The sequence below is a fragment of the Microcaecilia unicolor genome, chromosome 3 (genome assembly GCF_901765095.1).
Source record: "Microcaecilia unicolor chromosome 3, aMicUni1.1, whole genome shotgun sequence".
NCBI classification, from domain to species: Eukaryota; Metazoa; Chordata; class Amphibia; order Gymnophiona; family Siphonopidae; genus Microcaecilia; species Microcaecilia unicolor.
This window is the reverse complement of record NC_044033.1, coordinates 301,085,150-301,103,466: the sequence shown is the minus strand read 5'-3', so window position 1 is coordinate 301,103,466 and position 18,317 is coordinate 301,085,150. Positions and strand designations below refer to the sequence as shown.

The following is an 18,317-nucleotide window of genomic DNA, read 5'->3' as shown; positions in this document are numbered from 1 at the left end:
TTTTCTAATGTATGAGGTGCTGCTTTGTAATTTCTCACCCAGAATAGCGATAGTCTCCCCACCTAGACAAATCAATTGCATGCAAGTTACTGCTGTTAATTCTTTATCAACCTCATTCTTTACTTGGAAATAGTTGTGTTCACACAAAGGTCACAAACTGTCTTGCATACAGTGGGGTCAGTATGTATAGCATGTGGTTTTTCTGGTCCAACTAGATGCTATGGGTGGTGCCATATGTGAAAGCTACCAGATTTTTTTGTTTTTCTTGGGAGTTTTGAAAACAATTAACTTTAACTTTTCACTTTATCTAGAGAGTAATATTCTAAGCTTTAACACATTTTTATAATGCTTGTAAAGCTGTGTTGTAATGTGGAGAGATGGGTGGCAGAACACTGCTGCACTTTCCTTTTCCTGTAATCGATGCTAACCAGTGGTGACAGGAAGCCACAGCAAAGGGAGAGCATGAGGCCCACTGAAAGAGGTGTGCAGGAAGACCTCAGCATTGGCTATTGTAGAAATGGTCCATAGTTGAGTGTCGTTTGGCAGCTGCTCATAAGACAGTCTCTACCTCTTGCTCTTTTTTCTTGCTGCACCTGGAAATGTACATTTTGCTCTTCTACTTGCTTTTCTCTCCTGACCAGGTGACCTAGCCAGGGAAGGACTAGATGCCTTAGCACTCCTCACTTCACTCTTTTCTCACTCCTTTTCTCTGTGCCAGGTTGGAACTGGGAAATGCCATCCTTTGCATGTAAGTTTAATCTATACTTTTGCCTGTATAGTCTTTGATATCTTGCCTCTTGTTCTTTCTCTCCACCATTCTGATTGCTTTCCTTTCCATGAGGCACGTGTGTCAATGTATGTCATTCCCCATCCTATGCTATATTTTCCTTTTTAATTTATTTTCCTTTCCTTTTGTCAGTTTTTTCTCCTATTTCTCAGCATTTGCTTTTCTGATTGATCCTTATTTACTCTTGCTTTTATTATAGATGTGTGAACATGCAGTAAATCTCAATATTTTTGTTCCTTTTCATCAAGCAGAAGCAGCCATTACAGATGGGTTGTGTCCATGAACCAGCAGAGGGAGATAGAGAGCACACATTTTTCAGTGCCTCATACCAGCTTGCTCCACTGCCTCTCTTCAGTATTCTCTATCTCCCCTAGCAGAGTGGCTGCAGCTTCTTCGAGTTCCATCTAAAATCTGCCTGGAGGTTGCTCCTGTGCTTTTGCCAGTTGTTAGCAGGGGTGTTGGAGGCTATAGCAGCTTCACTTTAAAGGCATATAGGTTCGCCCTTTCCCTGCCTTACCCATACCTTCGTGGATGTGGACACATTGCTTAGCTTTCCCTGTCCTTCCCCACCAACAGTGGATGAAGGCACACATAGGTTTGCCCTTTCCCTGCCTTTCCCACTCACCTGAGCCTCTGGAGTTCTATTTACCTCTGCTTTCCTCACAGCGTTTAAAAAAAAAAAAAAAAAAAGTTGCGTCGCGCTTTGGCGCTTAGACGCTGGAACAGAGGTTTTTCCTTGCCTTTTTCTGTGGGACCGGAGCTGTGATACTCGGTCCAGTGAGGTAAGAGTGTTTTCTGACTCCTCCGGGGTGGGCCCTCGATCGGGGCGATTTTGGCGCGAACCGCCTTTTTGAATTTTACCACCGTTTTCGGCAATGGCTGCGGAGACAATAAAGCGCTGTTCCAAGTGTGGCAAGCGCAGATCAGCAGCGGGGCTCTGTAAATCATGTTCTCCGAGGACAAGCAGGCTGCTTGTTCTCACTGATGGGTGACGTCCACGGCAGCCCCTCCAATCGGAATCTTCACTAGCAAAGTCCTTTGCTAGTCCTCGCGCGCACCGCGCATGCGCGGCCGTCTTCCCACCCGAAACCGGCTCGAGCCGGCCAGTCTTCTTTTGTCCGCACTCGGTACGGTCGTGTTTTCGCCGTGTCGAGCCCCGGAAAGTCGACCTCGCGCGTCCTTTTTTTCGTTGACGTGTGTTTTCTTCGGAAAAGCTTTTAAAAAATTGTTGGGAAGTGCTCCGGAAGCCCCCCGGGCTTCGTTTGTCCCTTCCCGTATTTTTCAGTCTTTGCCCCGGTAAGTTTTCTTTCGTCGTCGGGGTAGGCCTCTTTTCGGCCTCGGTCGAGATTTTCTCCCTAAAACTTTTTGGTGCTCAAATTCGTCATTTCGGATTTTGATTTCGCCGGCGTGATTTTTCCGCCCCTGACATCGAAGCCTTCCAGTGGCTTCAAGAAGTGCACCCAGTGCGCCCGGGTAATCTCGCTCACTGATAGGCACTCGTCGTGTTTTCAGTGTCTGGGGGCCGAGCACCGTCCTCAGAACTGTAGTCTGTGTTCCCTGTTACAAAGGCGGACTCAGGTAGCGAGATTGGCCCAGTGGAACGTTTTGTTCTCGGGCTCTTCGTCGGCATCGACACCAAGGTCATCAAGTGCATCGACGTCGTCAGCGTCCAGACCTTCATCCTCGGCCGCCAGTGCATCGAGGCATCGGCCCTCTGCATCGGCGCCGAGACATCGGATAGCTGCATCGACGTCGGTGGTACCGGGACCTCGTCTGCTGATGTCGTCGGACGGTGGTGCATCGTCAGGAGTGCAGGTGAGGGCTGTCTATTCCCCTGCTGGTGGCGGTGAGCCTTCGGGTGGGTCTCCCCCTACCCTGAGGGCTCCTGCGGTACAGCCCCTCCGAGATCGACCTCCTTCGACCTCGGCCCCGAGGAAGCGACGGCTGGATTCTACGTCCTCCTCGTCGGTGCCGGGGAGCTCCGGTGACATGCTTCGGAAGAAGTCGAAGAAGCATCGACACCGGTCTCCTCCCCGCGTCGGCACCGAGAGCTCTGGGTCGCCGAGGGAGTCGGCACCCAGCAGGCATCGGCACCGAGAGGACCGCTCACCCTCTGTTCAGGAGGTGTCGATGCGCTCCACTCTGGACAGCCCGGAACAGCCTCCACGCCCGGAACAGGTTCTGACGTCGACGCCTGCATCGACCTCCATGCCTTTCTCTGCAGCCGCTCTGAACGAGAGCCTCCGGGCCGTTCTCCCAGAGATTCTGGGAGAGCTGTTGCGCCCTACCCCTCCGGTACCGGTGGTGCTTGCGCCTCCGGTACCGTCGAGCGTGGCGCCGGCTGGCCCATCGCCCGGGGTGAGGTCCCCGACGTCGGTACCGCGTGCGGTGCCGACTGCGGCCACCTCCCAGGAAGGCTCCCCGACTACGTCGGCGGAGGGAGCTTCGCCGATGCGGGCGAGGGAGTCTACCTCTCGACGCCCCCATCGTGGACGTGGCTCCACTGAGTCGAGCCGGGCGAGGTTGCAGACACAGGTTCGTGAACTTGTGTCTGACACCGAAGGTGAGGCCTCGTGGGAAGAAGAGGAAGACCCCAGATATTTCTCTGACGAGGAGTCTGAGGGTCTTCCTTCTGATCCCACTCCCTCTCCTGAAAGACAGCTTTCTCCTCCTGAGAGTCTGTCTTTCGCTTCCTTTGTCCGGGAGATGTCTACGGCCATCCCCTTCCCGGTGGTTGTGGAGGACGAGCCCAGGGCTGAAATGTTTGAGCTCCTGGACTATCCTTCTCCACCTAAGGAAGCGTCCACTGTTCCCTTGCACCATGTCCTAAAAAAGACATTGCTTGCGAACTGGACCAAGCCACTAAGTAATCCCCACATTCCCAAGAAGATCGAGTCCCAGTACCGGATCCATGGGGACCCAGAGCTGATGCGCACCCAGTTGCCTCATGACTCTGGAGTTGTGGATTTGGCCCTAAAGAAGGCTAAGAGTTCTAGGGAGCATGCTTCGGCGCCCCCGGGCAAAGACTCTAGAACCTTAGACTCCTTTGGGAGGAAGGCCTACCATTCTTCTATGCTCGTGGCCAAAATCCAGTCTTACCAGCTCTACACGAGCATACACATGCGGAACAATGTGCGGCAGTTGGCGGGCTTGGTTGATGCTCTTCCCCCTGAGCAAGCCAAGCCTTTTCAGGAGGTGGTCAGGCAGCTGAAGGCGTGCAGAAAATTCCTGGCCAGAGGGGTGTATGACACCTTTGATGTTGCGTCCAGGGCCGCTGCTCAAGGTGTGGTGATGCGCAGGCTCTCATGGCTGCGTGCCTCCGACCTGGAGAATAGACTCCAGCAGCGGATTGCGGACTCGCCTTGCCGTGCGGACAATATTTTTGGAGAGAAGGTCGAGCAGGTGGTAGAGCATCTCCACCAGCGGGACACCGCATTCGACAAGTTCTCCCGCCGGCAGCCTTCAGCCTCTACCTCTACAGGTAGAAGATTTTTTGGGGGAAGGAGGACTGTTCCCTACTCTTCTGGCAAGCGTAGGTACAATCCCCCTTCTCGACAGCCTGCGGCCCAGGCTAAGCCCCAGCGCGCTCGCTCTCGTCAGCAGCGTGCGCCTCAGCAAGGCCCCGCGGCTCCCCAGCAAAAGCAAGGGGCGAGCTTTTGACTGGCTCCAGCAGAGCATAGCCGACATCCAAGTATCAGTGCCGGGCGACCTGCCGGTCGGGGGGAGGTTGAAAGCTTTTCACCAAAGGTGGCCTCTCATAACCTCCGATCAGTGGGTTCTGCAAATAGTCCGGCAAGGATACACCCTCAATTTGGCCTCAAAACCTCCAAATTGTCCACCGGGAGCTCAGTCTTACAGCTTCCAGCACAAGCAGGTACTTGCAGAGGAACTCTCCGCCCTTCTCAGCGCCAATGCGGTCGAGCCCGTGCCATCCGGGCAAGAAGGGCTGGGATTCTATTCCAGGTACTTCCTTGTGGAAAAGAAAACAGGGGGGATGCGTCCCATCCTAGACCTAAGGGCCCTGAACAAATATCTCGTAAAAGAAAAGTTCAGGATGCTTTCCCTGGGCACCCTTCTTCCCATGATTCAGGAAAACGATTGGCTATGCTCTCTGGACTTGAAGGATGCCTACACACACATCCCGATACTGCCAGCTCACAGACAGTATCTGCGATTTCAGCTGGGCACACGTCACTTCCAGTACTGTGTGCTACCCTTTGGGCTCGCCTCTGCGCCCAGGGTGTTCACAAAGTGCCTGGCTGTAGTAGCAGCGGCACTTCGCAGGCTGGGGGTGCACGTGTTCCCGTATCTCGACGATTGGCTGGTGAAGAACACGTCCGAGGCAGGAGCCCTGCAGTCCATGCAGATGACTATTCGCCTCCTGGAGCTACTGGGGTTTGTAATAAATTACCCAAAGTCCCACCTTCTCCCAGTGCAGAGACTTGAATTCATAGGAGCTCTGCTGGATTCTCGGACGGCTCGCGCCTATCTCCCAGAGACGAGAGCCAACAACTTGTTGTCCCTCGTCTTGCGGGTGCGAGCGTCCCAGCAGATCACAGCTCGGCAGATGTTGAGATTGCTGGGCCACATGGCCTCCACAGTTCATGTGACTCCCATGGCCCGCCTTCACATGAGATCTGCTCAATGGACCCTAGCTTCCCAGTGGTTTCAAGCTGCTGGGGATCTAGAAGACGTGATCCACCTGTCCACGAGTTTTCTCGAATCCCTGTATTGGTGGACGATTTGGTCCAATCTGACTCTGGGACGTCCTTTCCAAATTCCTCAGCCACAAAAAGTGCTGACCACGGATGCGTCTCTCCTGGGATGGGGAGCTCATGTCGATGGGCTTCACACCCAAGGAAGCTGGTCCCTCCAGGAATGCGGTCTACAGATCAATCTCCTGGAGTTGCGAGCGATCTGGAACGCTCTGAAGGCTTTCAGAGATCGGCTGTCCCACCAAATTATCCAAATTCAGACAGACAACCAGGTTGCCATGTACTATGTCAACAAGCAGGGGGGCACCGGATCTCGCCCCCTGTGTCAGGAAGCCGTCAGCATGTGGCTCTGGGCTCGCCGTCTCGGCATGGTGCTCCAAGCCACATATCTGGCAGGCGTAAACAACAGTCTGGCCGACAGACTGAGCAGGATTATGCAACCTCACGAATGGTCGCTCAACTCCCGAGTGGTGCGCCAGATCTTCCAAGCGTGGGGCACCCCCTTGGTGGATCTCTTCGCATCTCGAGCGAATCACAAAGTCCCTCAGTTCTGTTCCAGGCTTCAGGCCCCCGGCAGACTGGCATCGGATGCCTTCCTCCTGGATTGGGGGAGGGCCTACTGTATGCTTATCCTCCCACTCCTCTGGTGGGGAAGACTTTGTTGAAACTCAAGCAAGACCGAGGCACCATGATTCTGATTGCTCCTTTTTGGCCGCGTCAGATCTGGTTCCCTCTTCTTCTGGAGTTATCCTCCGAAGAACCGTGGAGATTGGAGTGTTTTCCGACCCTCATCACGCAGGACGAAGGGGCTCTTCTGCATCCCAGCCTCCGGTCCCTGGCTCTCACGGCCTGGATGTTGAGAGCGTAGACTTTGCCTCTTTGGGTCTGTCAGAGGGTGTCTCCCGCATCTTGCTTGCTTCCAGGAAAGATTCCACTAAGAGGAGTTACTTCTTTCTGTGGAGGAGGTTTGCCGTCTGGTGTGACAGCAAGGCCCTAGCTCCTCGCTCTTGTCCTACACAGACCCTGCTTGAATACCTTCTGCACTTGTCTGAGTCTGGTCTCAAGACCAACTCTGTAAGAGTTCACCTTAGCGCAATCAGTGCATACCATTACCATGTGGAAGGTAAGCCGATCTCAGGACAGCCATTAGTTGTTCGCTTCATGAGAGGTTTGCTTTTGTCAAAGCCCCCTGTCAAGCCTCCTACAGTGTCATGGGATCTCAATGTCGTTCTCACCCAGCTGATGAAACCTCCTTTTGAGCCACTAAATTCCTGCCATCTGAAGTACTTGACCTGGAAGGTCATTTTCTTGGTGGCAGTTACTTCAGCTCGTAGAGTCAGTGAGCTTCAGGCCCTGGTAGCCCAGGCCCCTTACACCAAATTTCATCATAACAGAGTAGTCCTCCGCACTCACCCTAAGTTCTTGCCAAAGGTCGTGTCGGAGTTCCATCTGAACCAGTCAATTGTCTTGCCAACATTCTTTCCCCGTCCTCATTCCTGCCCTGCTGAACGTCAGCTGCACACATTGGACTGCAAGAGAGCATTGGCCTTCTATCTGGAGCGGACACAGCCCAACAGACAGTCCGCCCAATTGTTTGTTTCTTTTGATCCCAATAGGAGGGGAGTGGCTGTGGGGAAACGCACCATATCCAATTGGCTAGCAGATTGCATTTCCTTCACTTACGCCCAGGCGGGGCTGGCTCTTGAGGGTCATGTCACGGCTCATAATGTTAGAGCCATGGCTGCGTCGGTAGCCCACTTGAAGTCAGCCTCCATTGAAGAAATTTGCAAAGCTGCGACGTGGTCATCTGTCCACACATTCACATCTCATTACTGCCTGCAGCAGGATACCCGACGCGACAGTCGGTTCGGGCAGTCAGTTCTTCAGAACCTGTTTGGGCTTTAGGATCCAACTCCACCCCCCGAGGGCCCTGTTTGTTCTGTTCCAGGCTGCACTCTCAGTTAGTTGGTAAATTTTTTAGGTCAATCTCAGTTATGTCCTCGCCGTTGCGAGGCCCAATTGACCATGGTCGTTGTTTTGAGTGAGCCTGGGGGACTAGGGATACCCCATCAGTGAGAACAAGCAGCCTGCTTGTCCTCGGAGAAAGCGAATGCTACATACCTGTAGAAGGTATTCTCCGAGGACAGCAGGCTGATTGTTCTCACAAACCCGCCCGCCTCCCCTTTGGAGTTGTGTCTTCCCTTGTATTGTCTTGCTACATACTGGACTGGCCGGCTTGAGCCGGTTTCGGGCGGGAAGACGGCCGCGCGGGCGCGCGAGGACTAGCAAAGGACTTTGCTAGTGAAGATTCCGATTGGAGGGGCTGCCGTGGACGTCACCCATCAGTGAGAACAATCAGCCTGCTGTCCTCGGAGAATACCTTCTACAGGTATGTAGCATTCGCTCTGTACAGACGTTAGAGCCGGCCCGAGCATGGCGAGCGACGATTCTTCGCGCTCTGAGTTGGCAGCGGGCGCCATTTTGAATTTACCACATGGCGCGACCTCTGCTGAGACGGAGAGTCCTGAGCCCGGGGGGAGGCCTCGGAGTGAGGCTGATATGGGAGCTACTAGCCCCGGCAGAGATCCGGGTGCCCAGGGTGAGTTTTTCTCCCCTGATTTTGTCTTATTAATGCATAAAGCATACATGCTTAAAAGAGCTCTCCCAGAAAGCCCGACATGGGCCTCTTCTAAGGCCCCCCTCCTCGGTGGATTGTAGCCTGGATATGCCCTCTGAGGCGTTATTCCCTGATAATTGGCAGAATATGAAGCGCAGAAGGGCTCATTCCCCTTCAGAGAGTGCTGCACCTCCATTTTCCCCCCCCCCCCCCCCGTGGTTGGGCTGCGAGGATTCGGAGGACTCTGGCAGGCCTTCATGGTCTGAGGAGCCAGAGTCTGGTGCAGAAGTGACTCAGGATCTGGACGATCCCTCCGCGGTGAGGATTTTCCACCCTGATGAGCTGCCAGCGCTTATTACTGATGCCCTGCAGGCTCTCTCTATTGAGGACCCTGCCAGTGGCACAGCCTCCTCTGTGAATCCTAGGATGGCTAGTACCAAAAAGCCTGCTCGAGCCTTTCCTTTGCATGACTCCATCCAAGAGCTTATTTTGGCTCAATGGGCTGACCCCGAGGGACCTTTGAAAGTTTCCAGGGCTATGGGGCAATTATACCCTCTGAGTGAGGAGCATATGGCTCGCTTTGCTATGCCTAAAGTGGATGCCCTAGTCACAGCTGTGACAAAGAGAACTACCCTCCCTGTTGAAGGAGGTGTTGCCCTGAAGGATATTCAAGACCGTAGACTGGAATCAGCACTTAAACGGTCCTTTGAAATTGCAGGTCTCACTATTCGGGCGTCTGCATGCAGTTGTTATGCTGCTAGAGCCTGCCTGGCTTGGTTGCAACAGGCAATGGAACAGCCCGGAGATGGAGCGGAGCCCTTTTCAGATGTGGCTCCGCGGATGGAGGCGGCCTTGTCCTTTCTTGTTGACGCCCTTTATGATATTGTCAGAGCTTCGGCTAAACACATGGCAGTAGCAGTGGCGGCTCGCCGTCTTCTTTGGCTACGGCATTGGGCGGCGGACATGGCCTCTAAGCAAAGGTTGGTGAAGTTGCCCTTTCAAGGTTTTCTCCTGTTTGGTGAGGAGTTGGAGAAAATTGTGAAGGGCCTGGGTGAGGCTAAACCCTAACGCTTGCCCGAAGATAGGCTTCGGCCTTCCTCTAAGGGTGCGGCTGTCCACTCATCTTACAGACCTTGCTTTCGTGAAGCTCGAAGGTACCATCTGGGGCGTTCTGCTGGGTTCACTTCTCGTGCCCGTTTTCAGCAGAGGAACTCCTTTCGCTTGGACAAACGTTCCACAGCCACTGGCTCAAGGCCTGGAGTTCAGGGTCAACCCTCTCAATGATGGTGCGCCGGCCCTCTCCTCGAGTCCTGTCATCGGAGGACGTCTTTCCCTCTTTGCCGAGGAGTGGGCCAACATTTCCTCAGATCAGTGGGTCTTGGACCTGATCAGAGACGGTTACAGAATAGAATTTGACGCCCCTGTAAGAGACGTGTTAGTGGAGTCCCGATGCGGTTCTGCCGCCAAACAGGCGGCGGTAGAGGAGACTTTACAAGGTCTGATTCAGATAGGGGCCGTGTCCCCGGTACCTCCCGCCGAACACTGCTGCGGCCGCTATTCCATCTACTTTGTGGTGCCGCGAAAAGGAGGGTCTTTTCGCCCTATTCTGGACTTAAAAGAATTAAACAAGTCCCTGAGAGTGCGGCATTTTCACATGGAAACCCTGCGCTCCGTCATTGCGGCGGTACAGCCAGGAGAGTTTCTCACGTCTCTGGACCTGAAAGAAGCTTACTTGCACATTCCAATTTGGCTCCCACACCAGAAGTTTCTGAGGTTTGCGATGATGGGAAAGCATTTCCAGTTCCGGGCCTTGCCTTTTGGTCTCGCCACAGCTCCCCGCACCCTTTCGAAGGTTATGGTGGTAGTAGCTGCCTTTCTAAGGCGAGAGGGTATTCGGGTTCACCCGTACCTGGACGACTGGCTCATTCGAGCAAACTCTGCTGCAGAGAGTCAGCATGTAACAGCCAGAGTGGTCTCAGTACTTCAATCTCTGGGCTGGGTCATCAATTTGGCCAAAAGTCACCTGACCCCCTCGCAGTCTCTAGAATATTTGGGGGCCAGGTTCGACACAGCCTCGGTGTATGTGTACCTACCCGAGCTAAGGCGGTACAAGCTTCAGAATCAGGTCCGTCTGCTCCTGAGGATGCCCCGCCCGCGAGCTTGGGACATTGTCCAGCTGCTTGGATCGATGACGGCCACCATGGAACTGGTGCCCTGGGCGAGAGCGCACCTGAGACCTCTACACTATGCTCTACTCCAAAGATGGTCTCCAGTATCTCAGGATTACCAATGCAGACTGTCTTGGCTCCCTGCGGCCCGACTCAGCATGGAGTGGTGGCTCTTAGACAGCATGCTGCGGCGAGGAATGCCGCTGGCGCTCCCCGATTGGTGCCTAGTGGTGACAGATGCCAGTCTGAAAGGCTGGGGCGCACATTGCAAGGGGAAGCATGCCCAGGGTCTATGGACACCCGAGGAGTCGGAGTGGTCCATCAACCGCCTAGAGTTGAAAGCAGTGTTTCAGGCGCTTCTGGCCTTTCAAGTGACCCTGGAAGGATTGGCTGTCAGAGTGATGTCGGACAACACGACAGCAGTGGCCTACATAAATCGACAAGGCGGCACTCAGTGCAGAGCTCTAGCCGCGCAGGCCGAACAAATTTGCCACTGGGCCGAGCTGCATCTACAGTTTCTGTCGGCAGCTCACATTGCAGGTCAGAGCAACGTGCAAGCCGATTATCTAAGCAGGCATCAGATCGATCCAGCAGAGTGGGAACTTGCAGATGAAGTGTTCCTGCAGATATGTGCCAAGTGGGGCAAGCCCGTGATGGATCTAATGGCGACAAGCACCAATGCCAAAGTCCCGTGCTTCTTCAGCAGACGGAGAGATCCTCGCTCGGCAGGGTTGGATGCCTTGGCTCAACCCTGGCCTCCGGGCCTACTGTATGTGTTCCCTCCATTGCCCTTGATAGGGCGAGTGCTCCTGCGGATTCGGCTGCATCCAGGAGAAGTGGTTCTCGTCGCCCCGGATTGGCCCAGGAGGCCTTGGTATGCGGACCTCCGACAGATGCTCGTAGAGGATCCCCTTCTGTTACCTCTGGTTCCCAACCTGTTGTCACAGGGTCCAGTGACCATGGAGGACGCCGGCCGATTTGGTCTTATGGCCTGGTGATTGAGAGGGCGCAAGGTTATCAATAGAAATCAAACAAAATAAAACATGGAAAAGAAAATAAGATGATACCTTTTTTATTGGACATAATACATTTCTTGATTAGCTTTCGAAGGTTGCCCTTCTTCGTCAGATCGGAAATAAGCAAATGTGCTAGCTGACAGTGTATATAAGTGAAAACATTCAAGCATTACTATGACAGTCTGAAAGGGTGGGAGGATGGGGGTGGGTCGGAGGTATGCATGGGGACATCAAAGCATATCATTGATATTCTAACAGGATGGGTGTGGATAGGTGAGGGGTGGGGGGATCAACAGAGAAATACAGCTTTATGGTTTATAATGGGCTAGGAACCCCAGATCCTTGTTAAGTCCTTTCTGTTGGGTGTTAAAATATTCAATCATTCTGACTTCAAAGGTCTTACGTTCTTGTATGGTTTTAAAGTTACCTTTCAGGATTCTCACTGTGAAGTCACTGGTACAGTGTCCTGGTCCTGTAAAATGTTGACCAACAGGGGTGGGAACCCTACTGGCACCAGTATTGTTCATGTGATGTCTATGTAAATTGAATCTTGTCTTAAGCATCTGGCCTGTGTCTCCAATATAGCATCCTTCGTTACATTTTTTACACTGAATGATATATACCACATTGGAAGATGAGCAAGTGAAAGGTTCCTTTATGTTGAATATCTTTCCTTTGTGGATGACTGTGGGGTCCTGTGAAATATTTTGGCATAGTTTGCAACTGGATAAATTACAGGGAAGTGTGCCCTTCTGTTCCTTTTCAGTCTGTGATGGAAGTTTACTTCTGATTAGCTGTGGATGACCCCACAGTCATCCACAAAGGAAAGATATTCAACATAAAGGAATCTTTCACTTGCTCATCTTCCAATGTGGTATATATCATTCAGTGTAAAAAATGTAACAAAGGATGCTATATTTGAGAAACAGGCCAGATGCTTAAGACAAGATTCAATTTACATAGACATCACATAAACAATACTTGTGCCAGTAGGGTTCCCACCCCTGGTGGTCAACATTTTACAGGACCAGGACACTGTACCAGTGACTTCACAGTGAGAATCCTGAAAGGTAACTTTAAAACCATACAAGAACGTAAGAGATTTGTAGTGCAGCAACATGGGCTTCTAAGCTCTCTTTTGCCCGACATTACAGGCTGGATGTTGCTGCCAGGAGGAACGCATATTTTGGAGCGCAAGTGCTGGCGCGTGGTGTGGCTTGTTCCCATCCTATCTAGGGATTGCTTTGATACATCTCATCTGTAATGGCTGCATCTGCTTGATGACAAGGAAGGGAAAATTAGGTTCTTACCGTGATAATTTTCTTTCCTTTAGTCATAGCAGATGTAGCCATGATCCCTCCCTGTCTGATGCTATCTGCTGTAAATCTGTTTCAGGTTCTGTTCGTGTTTCCTGGAGATTCCGTCCTTGGGAGAAAGTCAGAAAACAGTCTTCAGGATTCTTGTTCTATTAAAGGAGGATGACTTAATTCCCTCCGGTTTCATGTTTTGGAGGATGAGTTTATTCCCTCCAGTTATGTCTCAGTGGAGGATGAGTTTATGCCCTCCGGGAGGATGTTTCATTCCCTCCATTCTGAGTTAATGCCCTTTGTTGTAGGGCCATCGTTCGCTGTGAGGAAAGCTCATGTTATTCCCATTGCGGTTTGCCATACTGCTTTGGAAGCTTCAAATACTGAAGAGAGGCAGTGGAGCAAGCTGGTATGAGGCACTGAAAAAAGTGTGCCCTCTATCTCCCTCTGCTGGTTGATGGACACAACCCATCTGTAATGGCTGCATCTGCTATGACTAAAGGAAAGAAATTATCACGGTAAGAACCTAATTTTCCCTTAATGTGCACCTTTCCAAATCAATCCATGCTGACATATTTACTTGACTGTTTTTATTGTGCTGTCACATGGGAGTGAATGGTACAGAAACAGTGGGAATTGTTTGAGAAGTGTGTTCTGTACCTTCCTGACTAACATAACCCCAAACTGCAATATTTAGCTATTCTAGTAGAGCACTGTTTTCAGATTTGTCTTTGGTAATCCTCCAACCTTTCTGACCGTGTATGAAGTTTGTTTTATTTGATAAAGCCCAACGGTTCCAAACTGTGTGCCATGGCATCCCATTGCGCTGCAGTGAACTCACAGCATATTATAAACCCCCCTCCAAAATTGTGGGTGGCTAGTGGGGATGCCCACCCCCACCAACTGAAGAGGTCCCCTGCCCAAGGCCTGAGCTCCATGCTATCTGAGCAGTGAGCAAATTAGCAGCATACTTCAGCTGCTGGCACTCCCACGCATGCTCAGTTCATTTTGAACTGAGCATGAGCGGGGTACCAGTATCAGCAGTTGAACCATGCTACAGATATGCTTAGGCAGCAGGCTTCTTCAGCTGGCGGGGCTTGGACGTCCTGCCAGCGAAAGTAGGACTGTGCCATTGGGGAGAGGTGAGTGGGGTGGGGGATGAGACCTGAGAGGAAAGGTGTATCCTAGGAGTACTGTGAACCAAGAAAGTCAGGGAACCACTGATATAGCCTGTACATATTCATCAGAGAGACTGAAAGTGAAATTGAAATCAACTTCAGCTGGGGGAGTCTTATGTCAGGATTGAGAGCCACTGCCGGTGAGATAAGTATGTGGAGCACAACATTAGATTTGAATTTTGGATTTATTTATTTGTTGCATTTGTATCCCACCTTATCCCACCTCTTTGCAGGCTCAAAGTGGCTTACAATATATCATGAGTAGTGGAAGAGTGTTAGTAATATAAATATTTAGTATTGCATGATTTTGGTTAGTATGATGATAAAAACAAGGTAGTAGTATACAAACAGATTTTAAAGAAACAGTTCTGAAATTAAATAGGCGAGTTGTGTAGTGTATATTCACTTGGGTTGGTCTTCTTTGTATGCTCTTTCAAAGAGATGGGTCTTCAGTAATATGCGGAAGTTCGTTCTTTCATAGATCGATTTCAAGTTGCGCGGCAGTGCGTTCCATAACTGCGTGCTCAAGTAGGTGAAGTTTGACGCGTGCATTGATTTGTATTTCATTCTTTTTTACAACTGGGGAAGTGCAGATCGAGGAACGTGCGGGATGATCTTCTGGCGTTCCTAGGTGGTAAGTCTATTAGGTCAGACATATAAGCTGGTGCGTCTCCAAGGATAATTTTGTGAACTAGTGAACATATTTTAAACGTGATTCGTTCCTTAAGTGGAAGCCAGTGTAATTTTTCTCGTAAGGGCTTGGCACTTTCAAATTTTGGTTTGCCAAATATGAGTCTAGCTGCCGTGTTCTGGGCTGTCTGGAGTTTCTTGATTATTTGTTCTTTGCAGCCGGCATATAGTGTGTTGCAATAGTCTAGATGACTAAGCACTAATGATTGTACTAAGTTACGGAAAACACTTCTTGGGAAGAAAGGTCTTATTCTTTTTAGTTTCCACATTGAGTGGAACATCTTCTTGGTTGTGTTTCTCACGTGGTTCTCTAGTGTTAGGTGTCGATCAATGGTGACTCCAAGAATTTTAGCTCATGCCTTTTCCAGTAGTAGCTCAAGGCAAGTTAAACTTAGGTGCAGGTATTTTTCTGTCCCCTGAAGGCTTACAATCTAAGTTTCTACCTGGGGCAATGTGACTTGCCCAAGATCATGAGAAACAGTTGGAATTCGACTCTAGCTTCCCTGGTTCTCAAACATTGCTCTTACTAGGTCAGTACTCCCTCTGTTGGAGTTTGTAAGAAAAAAAATCTGTTTTCCAAAGCAAAATAACATATATTCTACTACAGCAAATGAATCTTAAGACTTGCACTAGTAGTATAAGTTGTATGCAGCAAGTCTCCAATTCTTTTGGGCCTTCAATCTAGACAAGATGCTAGAAGCTTCTTGTTTCTCTGAGGATGAGCAGGCCTGGTTGTAGTCTCACATTTGGGTGTCTTCGTCTGATGGAGCACCAGTTATGATGCTGGCTAGCGTATAAATGTTACAAGAAAATTCTAGCAGCATCCCACCATGCATGCGTGGGTGCCTCAGTCTTTGTTTTTCCATGGAGCAGGGAGGACATGTTTTGCTATCTTCACTCAGTTCTTTTTTTTCTCTGCCTTTGCAGTACATTCCCATGCAGGGGTTTTTTTTTCTCTCATTTATTTCATTATTTTCTCTAATTTATTTTTATTTCCCATTTTAGTTCTTAGTATTTTAGGCCCTTTAAGTTTTCTTTTTTTTTTTTTGCAGCTTGATAGGCCTGCTTAGGTCTGAGCACCAACATCAATTTGGACTCTGCCCCTTTTTGTAGTTCAAAATTGAATTTAATTTAGCCGCGATCCTTTTTGTGATGTCCAAGAAGACCCAATGTATTCGAGTGATTTCAGTAATGGACCTGCATACTTGGTGCATGGGGTGCCTTGTGCCTAACCATAAACCTTAACTCTTGTTCTTTAAAAATGCAGTTGAGGGCACAGGGGGCAAGTCAGGTACTGCAGGAGAGACTTTTTGGCTTCTTGAAGGCTGATCCATCAACATCGCACCGGAAACATCAACCTCAATGACTGCCCAAACATCAACTACCACTGGGAGTGCATTGGTATCGAGGAGGTCTCTACCTCCCATGACATCTGGTGCTGATATTCTACCCTGGGACTGGTCAGCATGGATCTGACACAGAGGAGGAATACAGGTTCAATGTCCTCATTGGCACCAAAGAACTGCGATGCTCAATACCAGAGGGAAGCACAAGCATTGGTCCTCTTTGACGTATGGTGCCAGGTGCGCCAGGGGAATCAGCATTGTTGGTACCCATAAAACATCATCACTTAGAGGAGTGCTCCCCCTCCTTGGTGGAGGTGCTGGTGCGCCAGTTACTGGGCAGCCAAATTCCTGCTTCTGGTTTGGCACCAGCTCTTTCTCAGTCTGTCCCTGACCTGGTTCCCCAGCTTTTGCCGATGCTTACCTTCAATGAGCGGTACCGAGCCATGGTCAGGGAAGAGCTGGCACAGACGCTACAGCTGCACACTGCTTAGGTATCGAGGGTGCTTGCATCAGCAGCAGCTCAGCTCTTTCTTCCTGAGGCTCCTACCTTGTCTGTGGTGTGGTCTTCAACACCATCACCGCAACAGGTGTCAACGTCGACCCTTGCAGGACCACTCAACAATGGGGAAGGAATCTTTCATGGAGTCTGAGAGTAGGTCTGTACCCCGGTTTGGTCTGGTCCCACTGAGCAGGGCCAGGCACAGACTCTGTTCAGTTTGAGTACTATGAGGAGTCTGATTGGGACTGCTCATGGGACTCAGAAGAAAACCCTCATTACTTCTCTGAGGAGGAGTCTTATGGGATCCCTTCTGATTCCTCTTCACCTCAAGAGATGTAAATCTCCACCTGAGGGTCTCTTTGACAGGTTTTGTGAAGAAGATGGCTGCGGCCATCCCATTTATGTTGGAGTCGAAGGACGAACCCAGTAAGAGATTTATCTGTTCTGGATTACGAGTTGCCGCCTAAGGAAGGAGTCGTGGTTCTATTAAACCCTGTCCTTAAAGGTGCACTGACAACCTGGGATTCTCCCTTCTCAGTAGAGGAGTGTGGTAGCCTTCTCAGTGTAGGTCGCACCTAAGAAGGTGGATACGCAGTACCTGTATCTAGAATGTTCCTTTATTCGAGAGGGCTCAGTTATCTTGCCACTCTCTGGTAGTCAAATCTGCCCTTAAATTTCCAGGACTCATTCTTTGGCTCCCCTAGATAGAGAGATTTGGACACTAGACTCATTTGGGAGGAAGGTTTATCAGTCCTTAATTCTTATTGCCAGCATGCAGTCCTACCAGCTCTACACAAGCATCTACTGACATCTTTGCTACGCAGTACTCTTAAATCTCATGGATGCTCTTCCTCAGGAACAGGCCGCTGAGTTTCACCAGTTGGCCGGTAAGCAGTTGGAGTGCAAAACTTATCTGACCAGGGGCACTTATGACATTTTTGATATTGCATCCAGACTCTCCATGGGTGTGGGGATGCGCAGATTCTCATGGACACGTGTGTTACCTAGGACCAGTGGTTCAGGAGAGATTAGCAAACATACCTTGCCAAGGAGATAATGTTTTTGGGGACAAGGTGGAGGAGGTCACTGACCTCCAAGAAGCACACTGACACTATCCAGTCCCCCTCTCAGCAGCCTCCAGCTACATCTTCGTCTACTAGGAGATTTTTGAGTGGACCTAGGAGATGGATCTACTACTCTCAAAGGTGTAGGTTTCCACCACCTTGCTTTGCCCAACAGCCCCAGTCCCAGTGTCCTCACCCTCCTCAGTCCCACTCACAGAAGCACAAGCCAGCTCCTCAGTCAAAGCAAGGGACAAGCTTTTGACTGGCTCCAGGAGAGCATAGCCACAGTCCAAGTAACTATCCTGGGTGACCTTCCGGTAGGAGGGAAGCTCAGTTTTTTTCCGTCAAAGGTGGCCCGTTTTAATCTCCGACTGGTGGATTCTTCAAATAGTCTGTCTCAGTTACGCACTGCATTGACCTCAATGACCACCAAATTGTCCACAAAAGGCATCTTACCTCTGCTCGCTGCACAAACAGATACTTGTAGAGGAAATCTCTGTCCTTGTTCAGTCCAATGCGGTTGAACCATGCCACCAGGGGAAGAAGGGAAGGAATTCTATTCTAGGTACTGCCCCCTTCCTTTGATTCAGGAAAAAGATTGGCTATGCTCTCTGGACTTTGAGGGATGCCTATACCCACATATTTATACTTCCCAGTCACAGGATTCTGAGTAGGGAAACACCACTACCAGTATTGCGTTCTGCCTTTTGGCCTTGTGTCAGCTCCCAGGGTGTTCACTAAATGTCTAGCAGTAGTTGCAGCATCACTACACAGACTGGGAATTTATGTGTTTCTCTTCTGGTCAATTGGCTAGTCAAGAGCACATTGAAGGAGAGGAAACAAATTGGCGCAGATTGCTATTAGGATGCTGGAGCTATTACAGTTCATCATAAACTACCCCAAGTACCACCTTCTCCCAGTACAGCAATT

At 50.5% G+C, this 18,317-nt stretch overlaps 1 protein-coding gene across 1 annotated transcript in view; it reads left to right on the top strand.

Annotated features, from left to right (window-relative positions):
* CERS5 (ceramide synthase 5) overlaps positions 1-18,317 on the top strand; it is a 393,477-nt gene that overhangs the window by 298,120 nt on the left and 77,040 nt on the right.